Source organism: Zootermopsis nevadensis, unplaced genomic scaffold (assembly GCF_977971745.1).
Source record: "Zootermopsis nevadensis isolate Lab colony 2312 unplaced genomic scaffold, Znev_1.0 Znev_ptg000022l, whole genome shotgun sequence".
Taxonomy (NCBI): domain Eukaryota; kingdom Metazoa; phylum Arthropoda; class Insecta; order Blattodea; family Termopsidae; genus Zootermopsis; species Zootermopsis nevadensis.
The window spans coordinates 12,961,196-12,979,456 of NW_028259154.1; the positions used below are offsets into that span (position 1 = coordinate 12,961,196).

Genomic DNA, 18,261 nt, shown 5'->3' on the forward strand with positions numbered 1-18,261 from the left:
TGCTTACGTGTAAATAAACCTTTCATTTCTTTTGACTTCACTCGTGCTGTGGAGAAGAATGTGTTAGTTACTATTCTGTTTATATTTTGCTAGATTTAGTTACGTGTTGTATACAAACGCACAATAAGATACGATTAACACTAATTTCTGGAGCTAATTTGTCACTCATACGTTCTAAATATTTTTCCCATTTATGGAACAAATACGCCAGATATTTATTTCTAGACAAATTCCGCCAACATAGGTCCCTATACATTTATTTCAAACACAAGTTCTGAAATATGCTCGACGTTAATCGTTGTAATTTGTAACACAAAAAGAAAATGTGTATAAAATTTATGTAGAAACTTTCATGAAGTATCACTAAACAATGTTTTTTTAAAAAAAATAATAACTGATTAGCCATCACTACCAATGGAAACATACAAATACATTTGATTTTTTCCGGTTTAAGAACATTGTACAAACTACAGCAGGAAAAATATCTGAGCAGTTAGTAATATATTTTACAGCACAAACATTTAGAACTTTATATTTTGTGCATTAGTTCAGTTTCCGCTTCGAAATGAAGAAATATCTATTGTCACGTTGTTATTAATAAATTATAGAAAAAAGAACGGGTAGCCTCCAATCCAATGGCATCCACATATGGTTCACGAAAATCATCCACTTTATTTAAAACATATTACAATGAACATAAGGTCACGTACACACGGCCATACCGATGCAATAAACTTTCTTTTCGTAAGAGACAGAATTAGGCTAAAGCTTTTAAAGTATAAAATTATCTTAACAACGAATGTTAAAGTTTATTTTCCTTTTTGCAAGATGAAGACTTCGTTGTAGCCAAATTACACGGATCCTGCTACCACATAAAATTTGTGAACAAGGACAAAGTCTCAGAACTTACACTGTGGTCCCTTCATATCGTTGCCAGTTAAATTTCTTCAGTTTTACGAAAAGAAAAGCGGGAGTTCAGAAAAGGGTTCATTAAGTGTCTCATTTTTAAACCTCCGAAGGCTACAGCCCTGGGACACCGTATAACAAGCTCCCCTGTCCATCAAATGGGGCACACACAAGACAATGCCATATCAGGTTATTGGAAGACAGAAGCCAGGAAGGGATCGAAATTATGTATGTCGCTGCAAGACAGTGCGTAATAAAACATATAAAAGTTCAACTATACTTCTTAACTAAACAAATTGGTATGTCACGAAAACAATGTTAAATTCCATATCTGGAAAAAACTAGACGAAAAAATGAGGTATGCAGTAAGGCCTGGTAAACAGAATTTAGGAACTGCTCGTTAAGTATAATAAATATCATATTTAAATCTCTCGTACTTTACAAAACAATAAACAGCACGATGATGATATTCTTTTGGGGTTTGACTTCGAACAGGCTCTTAGGTAGATACCAACATTTCGGAGAAACATAATGTCACCATCTACAGGGCTGGAAATGGAAGCCATTACTTTTCTCCAAAACGTTGATATATACGGCATCTTCAATCCTCAAAATAGAGATAATATGTTTCCCCAAAACTTTTCTAGCTCTGAAGATGGATACAGAATGTTACTCCGAAACTTTTCAGCCCTGATAGACAATAAGTTTCTTCGAAATATCAACATCTTCCTAAGCGTGTAAATATGTCAAAAGCCATTAGAATATTATTATTAACAAAGCCGTAACAACATCAATCAAATCTCCCAAGAAACAACGCTATTATATTTATAAAATATAAGTTGCCGAAGTGCATCCACCCTTATTTCTGTTCTAAAAGTACTAGATGATCTCAAAGTTACACGCGACGTAGTACCCTAAACTGTTCAATTATTTCAGCCTTTACAGTTTAAACGGAAGATTTTATTTTTCCTTTATTTTTATTTTCGCAGATTCCAAACATATCAAAGAATCAAATACTGAAATATCAAAATAAAAACGTGAACTCTTTCTACAACATACTTACAGTTTCAACAGTGACGCAAGTCATTTCCTGTAAGCCTTTCCTAAATCCTTTTCAATCTCTCGACACAAAGGACGGGACAGGTCCTTAAAACAAGACAAGGTCGCTTCAACGTCATTTCCAAACGAAAACTAACATTCAACCAGTCATTCCGAAGCTAACCAAAGCTGCCAACTTAGATTCGTTAAGTAATGAGAGAAAAAATAACGCAGCATATACAAAGCAGGGAAATTTTTTCGGTTATAATTTTTTTCCGGACGGCCTGTAGAAACATGTCTTTTATACCTCTGAATGTTCTTTCCTACAAGAGGGATATTTTTTTGTAAAACTTCCACATTCTTATACCCTCAGAAATAATTGGCATCGACCGACGGGTTGGAACAAGAGGACCATTACATGACCCCATTCACAGATGGCAGCACGCATTACAGGACTGCAATTTTCTTCCTCACTACTAAGACATTCGAGTTCCTTTGGGATGTTGAACAGGTAGATGCCAAGGCAAAGAGGATATGGGAGCAATATTTATGCTCACTCTCACTTAACGGCCGTGTTGAAGAGGCCGAATTATTTGCTGTAATAACGAAGGTAAATGAAATCTACGGTTTCCGAGAAATTTGTTTCAGACATGTTTTATAACAGATTGCAGCAGCAGATATTATTCCACATCAGTGAAATAATTCTGATTAAATTTTGAGCGCTTATTAAATTAATAGGCTACATACAGATATCGGTTGCAAGATTACACACGTGTACACACAATTAAGCGAGTCCTGTTTGTGAGTTAAATCAGTCCGGATCAAAATAGAGGCAGCCTATTTGAAACTCCTGCATGTCTGTTAGGAAGGAACCATGATGTAACAAAAGCTGGAGGCACAATTAAAATATATTTAAAAATTTGTTCTATATAAATTTGTAGGTCATATATCTGATATACGAATTTCACAAAGAAATTTTATTTAAATGAAGCAACAAATAACGAGTACGTTTATACAGATGAGTGCATATACTTTAAAACATTGGATAAATTCTCTTCCTCTTTACAAATTTATTCCGTCTTTTGTTGTTGACACTCATATAGCAGCCAAATTAAAATACAGAAATTGATAGTAAATAAATATCAGAGCCGATGCCAACAGGGCGCTCGTAATTACAAATAATAAAAAGACTGGTAGTGCATGCCCATATAATAATTCTTGTGGGACAGCGTTTATGTGAACAAAAATATTTTTATAATTTATCTATACGCAAATTACTTAAACAGATAGAGTTATACATTTTTGAGTAATTCTGTTCATGTTTAATTAAGCAGGGCATTAAGAAAATCTGGGTTTAATATTTTACAGTACACTGGTTTGGGCCACTGTACGAAAATGCATTGTTGATTCTTTATTTATGTAACAAAACTTCCTCAACCGCAGAGTTTATAACACAAATTCCAGTCGAATTACGATTTTGAACGTCAGATTTGAACATAGCTGGAAGTGGTCGCAATCAGCTGTAAAGCAATGCCCCAGTATATTCCTTGCGATAAACAGCCTCGGAACCGAAACATGAATCTCAATAAAACCACGAATTTTTATATAAACACTACTCAATTAACAAAAACGTTTGCTCTAATGTTTTAGATAGACTTATACAAAACTAGATGCTTAAGACTATCTAGTTAGGGGCTGTACAGTTAGTGTAATATAAAGATTTCTGTCTCCTGGGTTGTTGCGCCGTGTAGTCTGGTCGATGTTAACCAACGTTTCAGAGGTCATACTGCCTCCGTCATCAGGGCGATGAGTATGAAGATTTCTGTCTTCTGGGTTGTTGCGCCGTGTAGTCTGGTCGATGTTAACCAACGTTTCAGAGGTCATACTGCCTCCGTCATCAGGGAGATGAATATGTAATATAACTTGTAAGTACACAACGGTGTTAGATGTAAACGAAAGTAAAGTATCAACCTATCTCCATCATTTTGGTAGCACGTACGAAGTTTTAGTTATATAACATTTATGACAATCGTGGCAAAATATATCTCCACCTCTCTAACGTCGCAGGACATTGTAGCAATTCCGAATATGACAAATGTCAATGTATTTTTTATTTAAACTAATTTCATTTGTTATTTCCTTCGGTTTATAAAACTTCCTATAAGGACAATCTGCATAGTCATAGTCGAGGACATCTCTGAATCCCTTACGAATTTCTCCACAATTATTAGGATGAATACGAATGAGCATCAGCATCAACACTTCGTATTTCCAATGGTCGTCTTTAGTCTTGGCCCATCATCAGGGCGCAATGCGTACAGAAACTGTTTATTTTACCATAAGAACATTAGGTGAAACAGTAGTCGGTTCAACGAAACTTAAGGAACCGGATCAAATGTCCGTTGTGTACGAAGGACGAAGAGGAGTAACAATAGTGTCAAATCCCCTCCACGCTACAAGACACTCGTCTGTGTTGACCTACCCTCTCTCTGTTTCCTTCCTAACCATTTCTGAGACCCTTGTAGTCATTAAGATGTTGGAGTGGACGCTAATTCCAATTTATATGCAACGTCGTCTAAGTGAGAATATACAGACGGGCATACCTACTCCTCTGTACGTTGTTCGCACCTTTAAGAGGCTTGAACTTTATACTCTGTTCAGAAAACATTATTCCCTTGCCGAAATAATAAATAGCGTTACAGAGTCCTACCTGAGAAGACTTATACGTGCAGATTATCAACAGATTACTCTTTCAATCATTGTACCCAGTTTAATCAGTCCGCAACTTTAGACTTTTCATCTTATAAAATAGATTAATATTTGCCGTTCATCTACGTCCGGGTCTCAAACGTTCTCTATTCCCTTCAGGATTTCAATTACAAATTTTCTATTAATTTATCTTTTTTCACATAAGGTTACATTTTCCTGTATTTCGTTCTAAATTTATATTATGAAAGTAAATCTAGCATTCAGCAACTGAATATTTTAACTAGATGATGATATGATGTAAAGAACGTATGTAAATATTTCGAACACTTGTGAAACATTGATAGATATTAGATATTATTAAGATTTTTTTGAAAATATTCAAGAATACCTCTCGTGTATATTAATTGTTTTATGCCTGCACGCCAAAAATTCAGTGAAATTTCTAAATTGTTTATTAAAACACGACAAATAAACAACATTCAGAGCCGTATTTTTATTTTTTTTTTTACATTCAGCACGAGTAATGTTGGACCTAAACATGTAATTCGTATTTAACCTTTATAATTTTATATTTTTAAAGATTGTTACTTCAAATCTATAAGTCGATGTTTATATTTAGCGTTGTATGAAGCAAGGAGAGCAGGTAAGTTAGTAAATAATTTCTTGGAGGATAGATTAATATCTCAGGTAACTGTAATAGTAGGACAAGACAAGAATGAACAAGGTTATCAACATCTTAAGCCAAACTTTGACGCACTCCAAACAGAGGACAAGGGTTGAGGTGTAAACAAAGCAAGTTTATACAGTGACTGCTACACACTACATCAGAAGTGGTGGTTCTGAATTAGTTGAGGTTGAGATAAATGGATGTAGCTGACAGGGGTCAAATTAAAACCATGGGGAAATGTATATTTCAATATTGTGTACATATTTTCCAAATGCATGATCTGCAACATTTTATCAGGCGATCGCTCTGATGATGAGGCAGCAAGGACCTCTGAAACGTCGGTAAAGTTCTACCAGGCTACAAGGCGTAACAACCCAGAAGACAGCCATCTTCAGACTCACCGCCGTCAAAACCTCAAATCCTACACAGATAAACACACTTGTAGAAGCGAAGTGCTTAGTATCACGCTCCGGCCACTTATATCCTTCAAAACAGCCGGCCTAACTATTAAAGAGGAAGCTGGGTCTACCCTAGATCCCATCTTGAAATTGGTGGTGAAGAGACAAATCCTTGCCCCTGCCACGAATCGAACTCCGATTTTTCAGCCCGTAGCTAATAACTACATAAATAGTTGTGATTATGAATATTGTTAATTAAATAGTCAAAGTTTGAGCAGAAGGTGTTTAGGAAGAGTTGAAAAAACAATATTTGGAATAAGTATTTTTTTTTCTATAAAAGACACAGCTATACCTTAAGTTATATTGTACATGATAGGAGTAATTTGTCAATTTATTGTTTCCACCGCACACATAAAGCCAATTAGAGGCCACATACGGTCATTTCTCACAGTAATCAAATTAATTGAAATATTGTCTGACATAAATGTTACTTCGGTTACCACATTTCCGGATTTGTGTTTTCGAAATCCTACAAAGCACAAAGTGAGATTAGTGATAAATTGAATGGCTTATGTGTGCTTACAATAAGAATAACAAGCGTTATGCCAGCTGGAGGATGTTCTCAGCAAATAATTGATATAATTAGCATTCCCGTCTTGTCACACAGTCAATTATACCTGCATGGATTCTTGGCTGTACGTCAGGCTACGAAATCACATTACAGTGCCCGAGCTGGTAACTGTTAGGACTACATCATATGGGTTTAGAGCACAGTGATGTAGCATGGGTCATATACGTGATGCCACGTATAATAATAATGATGCATCATCATTACAATGTCAACAGAATATATTAATATTATTAACCCTTTGAAGCAGAAGCTTATCTGTATAATATTTAAGAATTCAGTCCGAAAACGCGTTTTCACCATTACAAAAAACAACTGGTTAATGTTGTTTAAGAGAATTATCCCTGCATACAGTAAGAATCATACAAACCATAAATATAAAAACTGATTTTGAGCTTCAAAACATTAAGAATAATAACTTTATTGTGATCTTATTCAGTGGGTTTTAAATTAGAACTTACTGAAGTCGAGGATTTATTACCGTATTTATATTAGCAAGATACTGGATTCTTTTCTGAGCCAGTTGAATCATATCCACAACATTAGATAAAATAAACTATTTTATGAACGACCCATGTTTGCCTAGGCCTTTAACTTTGTATTCCAGGAGGGTTCCATACACAAATTTTATAAACACTTCTCATCTCCGACGTAAATGTTACAAGGCAACCTAATTATTCTTTACTCTAATAATTAGTTTCAATTCTTTATTTTAACTTTCTGACTTTGCCGCCATAAGGGCCAATTACAGAATAAGCACAATAATATAGAATATATCATAATACATCTTATCGCACGTATTAGAATTCCTGCTCCGAAATGAATGAAACGCTAAGTCTGAATCTTTGCGCGACGGATATTTTTTAACTTTCACTTTCCTTAAACAGATGGGTGTAAGTTGACTGAAAACAGGCCATCTCCTCCCAAAACGTCTTCATTTATTACAATAAGAAAAAAGGCCAATTTTGCTACTCTAATTTTTTGGAAATACTAATATTAGTAGAATATTTCATTATCGAACATTTCGAAGGCTTGAATTTTACTAAGATTCAATTCAGGGCCCAGGTTTATTAATACAATTCAATGATAGCCTATACCTTCACAGCCCACATGTCTTTATGACTGACTGTTTAATATCTACCAGGGACAAATTAACAAATTTTATTCAATTACCTCTTGTTTACCTGGGAGCTGAGATTTATCGTAGTAGCGACGTTTATAACTCTAAATTCTGCAGTCTGATTTTGATTCTGCGTCAAATTTGTGATTGAAACATGACATAAACATCAACACAAGTAAAAGTAAAATTATATATGTTACTCATAACACGCGCTGTATTTATTTAAATAAGATATTAGGTTGCACAGCTGTGAGTATAAAGATTGCTGTCTTCTGATTTGTAGCATCGTGTAAACTGGTAGAAGTTTATTAACGTTTCAGGGGATATTTCCGCCTGCATCATCAGGGTCCTTGGTATTTATTTAAATTACGAATTACAGAAAGATTAATAATTATATCATGTTCTCTTGTATCTAAGTATCTGGGGCTCAGCTTGACTGTCAGATATTTTATTGTCTCTCACACTGACGAGAATATCTCAAGGTTTTAACATTTTAAGTTTTATTCCATAAGGCCCTTTATTCTACAGTTTACAAATTTTTCGGCGTTGTTTAACCTCTTGTGTGGAGACTATTCTACTTTAAATACAAGCAATTACTATGACGTATCAATTTTATTATTGAGATTTTCTGCGGTCCTTGACAAAGACATAAATAGCAAATGCGTCCTGTTCTACATAAGAACGGAACCTTGAAGTATCCTGAAGTCCAGATATGGCCACATGCGATCTCAATAAAAACTAAAATAAAAATGTGCGAGTATACAAAAAATGACGTAAGAGGCGAACGTTTTTATCAGGGGATGAATTCTTTTTCACCCTTATTGTGTCTTTGAGGGTAAACGGCAGCTGAGAATTTCATCCTGTACAATAATCCTCGCCACCGTCCTATACAATTTCACATCCCCAACTTCGCCCCTTCGCCCTCCAGCTCTTTTCAAAACCATGCGAATACATGAAGCAGAAGAAGAAGAAGAAGAAGAAGAAGAAGAAGAAGAAGAAGAAGGTGAAACAAAACACAAGCCATAACAGCAAACTTGATTCCTCCAAATATATGACTGTTACATAATGTCCTACATTGCCAAAATACAGAGAAAATTTTACGTAACTTGTTGGTGCATTCTTGTATGTTTTGATATTTAAAAACGAACAAAATAAACTCGGTGTAACTTGGCATACTACGAACGAAATATCTCGATAAGATACTCCGGTTGATTCTAGAAAGAATAACAGAAATCCAGTAACAGTTTCCATGCACAAACAAAATTTCTAATTCACAAACACAAAGTTTTTTAAGAACGAAAAACAGTGCTACCAACAAGATACCTCGATACACACTTTCCCTATCTCAGAGAAAATCAGCCACTTGGCCGTTGCACAGAGAATTTATTCTGCCAACTAGTGGCAGTTCAGATCCTTTATTTGTTTTGTTTCTTTATGCTCGTATAAATTATACCAAGAGAAAAACATCTAACTGAAATGTAATATTTAATGACGTTGACAGAAATACGAGGGTAATTTCAAAAGCAATGTACAGCCCGCATGAACTAACATTACGATTGTGATAATAATAGTTTCTGATTTTGGCATTAGGCCAGAGAGGGACATTCAAACAGTAGCTGAGACGTTTCTGTTTCTCCTTTGTCTGTTTCGTACTGAGAACGAAAATGTCTTAGGTCCGATATCTCGCAGCGGTTACCCCTTGTTCATCAAAATTCACACTTTAATTGATAAGAATACAACCACGATCCACAATAAATTACAAGAAGTTTGACAGACCACGGGTTTGCAATCTACGGCCCGCATGCGGCCTCACGTGACTTGTGAATTAGCCAGTGCGAGAAGAGAAACAATTTTCTGCTAGTGTGGATCACACACTCGCACGCACAAATATTATAATCTAGGAGCAATTGAAAACAATAATAAAAATGACTAATGACAAATATAATATGTTTTATACGTAGGCCTGAAATATTAAATAATTAAAATCAATTAACTGCTAAAGGTGCATTATTATAATGTTCAAACCACGTCATTTAACAGTACAATATGAAAATTACCGTTTTAGCCAAAATAGTAAAAATTGTATAAAATTAAAGAATATTAAGGCATATCCGTATTAAAGTTAACAAACTATTTATTAGCTCAGTCTGTAAAGTGACTAGGCTACATTCTCTACAGCCCTGGATCGATTCCCAGTAGGAGCAGGCTACTTTTCTCTTAGTTACCGCCTTCAGACCGATTCTATGGCACGTTTTTGCCTCCTATCGAGTGGGTACGAGGTGTTATTTCTTGGGGTAAAGCGGCCAGAGCTTAAAGCTCACTACTTACCTCCATCTAATTAACCTCAATAAAGACTGCAGCAAAATCTCCATTCCCTCATACGTATTCATGGTATAGTGCTTACTTAAGCACCAGACAACTTTAACTGTTTATCTTCAGTAGTATCAGAGTTCAAACAAACTTGCAGACTTCGTACATGAAAGCTAACGATCACTTAACGTACAGTTGAATTTTTTAGACGTGGCCGTCGAACAGCGCATGAGGACAAATGTATTGGTAGCAGAAATTCTAGGTTCAGTGGACTAGTTAAATTGTAGCTGTACTGTAATTCCTTACCCCTATTATTGGACTCGCCCAAATCTGTGGCGCATCGTACTTACAGTTGCCATGTGTAGAACCTGTACTGAAGTTGTTCTACTGTGTGATATGTAACAGTATAAATTACAGAGCACCAAATAAATAACTTATAATATGTAATGGTAAATTTTAAATTCAAGCACTATTCCAATATTTACCTCGTGAGACTGAGAACACAATAACAAAGACATTAGTCAGATTATCCGACGTAGAGACCAAAATTCAAACCCGGGACATCATGATTATTAATCAGGTTTGGTAATACCTACATCGCGACGTTCGGCTCCCAGATGAATGGAATTCTGGGTTATTCACATCCACAGATGCAGGATATTAATCTCTACGGGAATGTAAAAGCAGCTTCTTGATTGTTCCACATAGAAATGTCTGGCGCTGTGAAACAAATTACCCACCAGATAGAAACTGCATGCTTAGTGTTGTTCTACCTATAAAACGCGGCCTGGCAGATTTCGTAGAAAAATTTGACGTCATGGGAAATAATATGAAAGGCAGACGCAAACATAAATGTGGACGTAAGAGAAGCGAGAAATTAAGGGGTGGAAAAAGAAAAGGGAAGATTTGATAAATGAAACAGGGAAGGATAATAGAATAAAAGATGAGTATTAAAGTAGGGACAGAGTAAAGATGTAGTCAATTGGTTTTAACGACGTCAGAGAAAGTTACCCCTAGTGGAAAACACTTACTTTCCAAAGCTCAGTTTCCGTAACAAAATTACCGGACATCTTTTTAAACTAAAGATTGACTTATCACTCTGTGTTGCATACTGCGGTGTTGTAATGGCACGAAAGACAAACACTTAAAGAAATATTGGGTTATAACATTAAATTGGCCACGACAGCTTCGGATTTTATTCGCCCCAGTTTATAACTAGCAGCTCCTTTATCATTCGACCAAAAGTGTTATATTCAATTTTAAATTACTGTAAAGAATAAAATAAACGTAACAATTATATTCTTCAGTTCAGAATTATTTCTTTCTCGTTTTAATACAAAATATATTATTTTTATCTAAATTTGTTCATTAAAAAGATAAGCTGATTAAGCTCATAATAAGACCGGCAGAGAGAACGCAGTCGAAAAGTATCTTAGATTCATTTACCCGTTTATAAATTCCTAGGCGGCTCGGAGTTGGTAGACGCTGCCCAGAACGGATTTCTGCTCCATCATACGGATTGGACTGGATGTCATAGTTAAATATTGCCGATTTTAAATTCGTCTCCGTGGTAAAGTGTCTTCCTTGAAAATTTAATAGTTACTAAGCTGATCATCAGATAATATTCTTTATGGGCTAGCAAGCTCATTATTGTGTAGACAAAAATCTATCAGAGTCACAAACATAAAATGTTTTCTAAGTAAATAAATTACTCAATGCTATTGTGGATTTGAACTCATTGCCAAATTATTGTCAATACAATTAACAACGATATTCTTCAATATTTAGTAACGCCTAAGTTAATTCAGTCTTACCTTCACCCTCAAAATATTTTGTAAGGGTCATTTTTAATATTATCCTTCCATCTGCTTTCGATCTCCATTTCGATTTTTCTAGACTCCCGACCAAATTGCTTTAGTTATTAACATATTTTGTATTCGTGCCTCTTGTCCCAGCTACACCTTAATATAATCACTCTAACTCTTCTAGCTTTTGGGTGGATTAAGATCTTTATTATAAGCTATACTTTTCTTCAGTCCTATTACAACAGCATTTGAAAATATCTCTTTAAGGATTGATGGAGCAAGAACCGCTTGTTTACTTCTAGGAAAAGAAGACGTAGAAAGATGACAAATGATTACCAAATAAAAATATTCATATTAAAGCCCATTGGAGCCATAAAATAGGTTGGAATATATATCTTGTAGAATAAAACAGAAATGATGACCAGTGATCCAAAATGGAACTGTTTACCGTTTTTCTCCGTTTTGAAAGCCCCATTTTATTGACCATATAAAATGCTTATGCTCAAACTTGTTTACGAAAAGTTTTATCTCCATCTGCAATTACCCCTTAGAATTATCACAGATATATTCACTTCATATCCTAAAGCATTTTTGTTTGTAAAACACCTCGTTTCAAATATGACATTTCTACTATTCCTGGAACGGACTACAACATATTCCACCCTGATGTTGCACGTCGTCACAAAGAACTTGTCGTCATGTCCACGAGTTTGCGTGCGTTTGGGACTATCGATTATGGGTCCGCAGCCAACGGGCGGAACATTTTGTGATAATTCCTATTTAACAACCTACAACAAACTAAGCTCTTGAAAAGGAACACGAGTTCCATAAACATAAATATAAGTTGTTTTCACTGTGGAAGGTACCCGTAATTATGCCATCGAAATTAATTCTGGAAATTTTCCACGCAGTCTGCCAATAATCTTTCAGGCTTTCCTTTATTGTGGCGTACGATACATTCTTTATACTTAGACAAATGTATTATGTTTTAAACTTACATGTAGACTACATATACATACACAGAGTGTTTTTAAATAATTTAGGAGAATTTTCTGTGCACAAAATCAATGTAAAATTACTACGAGGGTCGCTCATTAAGTAATGCCCCACATTTTTTTTCTCAGCCAATAATGAAGATAGAAAAGTGTACTTTTACATGCTTGAGATTTGATGTTTCCCGCGTTCGTGTACGGAGTTTCAAATGTTTCCAACCAATAGCGGAGCTGTAGTGAACTGTAAAAATGGCGTCTGTGAACGACTCTCGTTACAAGCAACGAGCTGTAATTGAATTCCTTGTTGCTGAAAAAGAAACGGTGGTGAACATTCATAAACGTTTGTGTGCTGTGTATGGAAGCTGTGCAGTCGATAGGAGCACCGTTGGTCGCTGGGCTAAGAGAGTTAAAGCTTCAGGAAGTGAAGAAACCGAGCTCCGTGATCTGCCGCGCTCTGGGCGTCCTGCCACAGCCACCACTCCAGACATGTTGAACCGCGCGGATGCCATTATTCGTGAGGATCGGCGCATCACAACTCGACAATTGGCCCAACAGCTTTCAGTCAGCAATGGAAGTGTGATTGCAATTATCCAGGCTCTCGCATATTCGAAGGTGTGCGCAAGATGGGTTCCACGAAGTCTCACAGCAGACCACAGGATTCAAAGGAAAACGATTTCTTCTGAATTGTTGGAGCGTTTTGATGCTGAGGGAGAGGTCTTTCTGTCCCGGATCATTACAGGTGACGAAACCTGGATACACCACTTTGAGCCAGAGACAAAAAGGCAGTCAATGGAGTGGCATCATCCTCAATCACCGAGAAAGAAGAAATTCAAGACAACTCCCTCCGCCGGAAAAGTCATGATGACTGTCTTTTGGGACAGTGATGGGGTCATTCTTGTGGATGTGATGCCAAGAGGTGCGACCATCAATTCAGACGCGTACATCAGGACCCTGAAACCCTCAAGAAGCGTTTTCGACGAGTTCGGCCTCACAAGCATCCAGCAGAAATTTTGCTCCTGCACGACAATGCACGCCCTCACACAAGTCTGAGAACCCGGGAAGAAATCACCAAATTGGGTTGGACGGTGCTACCCCATCCACCCTACAGTCCAGATCTGGCACCCTCCGACTTCCATCTCTTTGGGCCACTTAAAGATGCTATCCGCGGAACAAGATTTGAAGATGACGAGAGCGTGATTCAAGCAGTGAGGACATGGCTACGTGCACAGGACAAGAGCTGGTACCGGCAAGGCATGCATGCACTTGTTCCACGCTGGCGTAAAACCGTACAAGTTGATGGGGACTATGTGGAAAAATAGTATGTGTAAAGGAAACATTGATTTATATTGTCACTAAATTTGAGCCATCTTGAATAAATATGTTCTGAGGAAAAAAATGTGGGGCATTACTTAATGAGCGACCCTCGTATTTTACACGTCACTGAAAGCTCTGTAATTGAGTTATGGCCCGCAAGTAACTGAATAAACCTGTATTATTTTATTTATGTATATGGCCATCTCGAAAAATGTTGTATATACTGAGACAGTCAAATATTGTAGCAGAACTGTAGCAGAGGGTACAAGACGGATACTAGCTAATTGATATCACGCCAGGAATTCCTTTTGGGCGTGGGATAATCATTAATGAGACGCGCAATGCTCTGTGTGTAAGCACAAGAATAACAGAATCATTATCTTTGTAATTTATTGCAATTATGTTCCTCAAATTATCTACATAAGATATTACGTTAAAGGCACGTGACACCTAACGCAAGAAGGACGTAGGTTTGGCTACACGTGTTGAGAATTTGAACCAGATACTTCAGAAAGCAAAGCTTTTGTGTGGTTAAGTTTCGACTTTCTGGTATCCAATATGCACAAGGAAGTGAAAGTACATTCTTGTCACTTTGAATGAGAGATGAAGGAAGAGACAATAAAACTTCCGACGCTTTGGGGATGAAAGGGGAGGGGGGGGACTTACGAATATACGAAGTACCAAAAGGAGAATATTCAAGCAGGCTCTAAAAGAAAAGAAAAGAAAAGGTTCCGCTGTCTCAGTAAATTCAAGAAGAATCCTTCTGTTGACGATTGCACAACCAATGCTGCATCTTAGACTACGTATTTTCTTGGTTAGACCTAAATTCTACGGGGTCTGTTAAATGCTTCGCGACATATTCGAGACCAGAAGACGTTAAGCTTTTAAAATCAAAAGCCTAGTATACTATATTAGTATTTAAATAAACGATTTATTGATACCTCGTTCACATTCGTTACTAAGCTGACGACTGGGTTCGATTCCTGGCAGAGTAAATGTTTTTCTCTTTACCAACGCGTCTAAATCGGTTCTGCGTGGCAATTCGGACCAAGGATTCGTTCGCCGAGGATAAGGCGGCCGGGACGTGAAGCTAAGGTTATACCTCTGTACTTCGTTTAAGGACCACAGGCTTGTTTGTCTCGCCTTAATCTGTCAGTTATACACGTAAACACATCGTATTAACGACTGTGTGATGGAAAGAAAAGGGAAAACGGACAGAACATGTAGCACACATGGAGAATGATAATTATATGGAAAGTATTGTTTGAAAAAGCTACTTAGAAGAAAAAATTATAATGTATCTTAGAGGAATAAGTGGCGAAACAAATCTAGTTACACATGCAGTGAAGTATTTTTTGAACATTGTAACCACTCTTCAAATTCCATAGAGGCAGAGTTTCAGAATTCTGTACATATTTATTTTATTCTCCATCCGAGCTACATGCCCGGCCTATCGTACTATTTTAGGTCATTATCTTAACAAAACTAGACGGTCTGTATAAATCACTTATTTCTTCTGCACGTATTAGGTACAATTTCATATTCATTAAATCTATATTTGACCCAAATATATCCGTCCAACTTTGTTTACGGACATATTTTTGGAACTTATATATGTCAATTAAAAGCTCACGTTAAAACAAAACCACTGTAAGATTTACCTTGAATATGATAAATTTCTGGAAACAATTACGGTAACTGTAATAATGAAAGATCTCGTTATGATGAATTATGTTTTTCAATCATATACATCCTTTCTTAAGGCTGGATGATGGTTATAATAAGAAATAATCCTTTAATTAACCTGGCGACGTTTTGTTACCTTTTCGTGCTGACAATGAACCAGAAACATGGTGACACCGTACACAAAGCGAAAGAAAATTACTTGATAAGTTAATAACTACAAGTTTAAAAGTTTTAGATGAAGGCATAGATTCAGAAGAACAATTTAATGAGTAGAAAACAGAAATTTGTTTAAAAAAGAAAGAAGCTTGAGTCGTCAACTGAAAGTCGTCGGGAATAATGTCAACATCCATTTCTAATTCTTCAAAATTCCCCAGGGCTTTTATCTTCTCTTCCCGTCTGGTGACTTTATAGTATAACTTGTTCATATAATTCAATCTATACTTTTTATTTCTTATTTCCCACAACAAATTGTCAAAACGGAAACTTTATTTTATCCTTATACTCCGCAAAAGATTTAATCTATTAGTCCTATTATAGCATAGGTTACTTTCAATACAAGAACATGCTCTTCTATGTTATACATAAATCTGTTCTCACGTTTGATAAAATGCAGAAAGACAGAAATTATCATAATGAATGCATTCTGGGTTCTAGCTCTGTGTAATCTGGTGGAAGCTTGCCGACGTTTCAGGAGTACTTTCTGCCTTCAGCATCTGCATTACTACATTCTGGCGTGACAAAAGATTCTGATGTTCTCTGCTGCTTGAACAAATATTTCCGATTATGCAAATATATTGAAACGTCATTTTGATATTATGCTCTCGATGTTACATATGAGCTAACATTATTTCAGGTTTGTCCCACTGATAAAGAAACTTATACTTAAGTCACTTCGAACATTAATTCATCATTCTTATTCGCTTATATTTACAGATGCCCCGCTAAGCAAAGTATTTCATATTAAAAAATTGATACCTCGCTTCTCAGCTTATCCCTATAAAGTCCAGAAAAAACCATATGTACGACATGCTTTAACAATCAATAACTCATCATTCTGAATCTACAGGTGTATTATTAGACTTAGTATAAACGATTACTTCATTAAACAGAGTTAACAAGTTAATGTTTTTAATGGCGAATTGTATTCTTTGTGGTACGAATTGAATTCTTAAATATTATTTGGACAAGCTTCTGCTTCAAAGACTTAACGTGCTTTACCGTAAGAGATTTTTTATTAATATGTAAATGCAATTAAGTCGAAACATTCTGTTTCTTCCTCCTTGATTAGTTTAACACAATGTCTGAGAGCGATTAAAAATCATGAACCTTGAAATTACCTATTTTTCCTATCGACGTTTAACATCCTTCTTCTTAGTAACAAGTATTGCTTTATCATGTTGATATCAACCATCCTCAATTAATTTTCTTCCTATAGGTTGAGGCTAATCTTCATATCCATACAAAACATAACGTGAAATAACATTTTTAATATTTCCATTATTCCAGAACGTGTTCTCTAGCCCAGAAAATCACTGGTAGCGATATGATCATAAATTTGTGAAAACTGGCATTACTAAGACAGACAGACCTTGATATTCGTGTTCCCAGGGTTTGCAAAGTGCTGGATTGAGAAGTTCAAGTGCACCTCCTTCCAACTAAACGTACGTGCGAAAACTTACCAACAATGCATGATTCCACCATATTGACGTGTTATGGTGGTATCACGATCCGAGTGAAATGGAAGGGGGGACGGGCCCCGTGTTAAAGGTGATTTATAGCGCCGCCCCCTGGTGGGAAGAGGGTGTAACTAGAGGAAGGAAGGTTCGCATGTTAAGGTGGCGTTCTTCACGCCTCATGCTAGACCAGGTTTCGCACCATTATAACCTCCTACCCCCGTGCCCCCCGACTCGAAAACCACAAACACTGCTACCTGCCTTTCTTTTCTACTTTTGCTACTGGCGAGAGAGAGAGAGAGAGATAGGAGGGGGTGGATTTTCCTTTAGGAAGGTTAGGATCAAGTTGGAGGTTTGGTAGGAAGGTATAAGCCCAGTCACATCAGCGCAGGTTATGTCATAATTAGCAGCACTGTTGCAGTTGTAAATATGAAGACTGCATCTCTGTAAATTTTAATTTTAAATGTGAAAATACAGAGCGTTCCCTGATAAATTCACTTTACGGATCCCGGCACGAAGTTAAGTTGATTTTATTGTTTTGTGGAGAGATTCTTGACTCGTATCGAGAAATGCTGTTGCGCTTGGCGGTGAGTAATGCAGTTCCAGACTGGAGTCATTAAGTGGACAGTTGCTCCCATCTTTATCAGAGAACTCAGTGTAGAAGTTACATGTAAAAGGTCACTTAAGAAACATCATTCCCTGTTTAATTGGTTCAACTAAATTGAAGATTATTATATTTATTTCCCTGTCAATAAAATTATTTACGTAGTTTTTGAGGCATTTTATCAAAGGTCCATATTTTCTGGATTTGTGTTTCATGAAATTAAAAGCGAAACTAGAAATTTTCTATGTGCCCGGAACAAATTAAAAGCCAACTTCCCACCCACTTTTCTTCCAACAGAAAGAAACCTCAGGCAGATAATCTTACGATAATCTTTTCTGTTATTATGACACAGTATACAAGGCTATTATTCAAAAATGCTTCTTATAAAATCGACATGAAAATAGTTAAATT

General features: G+C 36.3%; 1 long non-coding RNA gene across 7 annotated transcripts in view; it reads right to left on the reverse strand.

Moving 5' to 3' along the window:
• LOC110835910 (uncharacterized) overlaps positions 1–2,096 on the reverse strand; it is a 99,357-nt gene extending 97,261 nt beyond the window's left edge. For all 7 annotated transcript variants that reach the window (XR_015536468.1, XR_015536466.1, XR_015536469.1 and 4 more), the window contains exon 1: positions 1,970–2,096. This is a non-coding gene — a long non-coding RNA (uncharacterized LOC110835910). The remainder of the gene's footprint in view (positions 1–1,969) is intronic.
• Between the last annotated feature and the right edge of the window lie 16,165 nt (positions 2,097–18,261).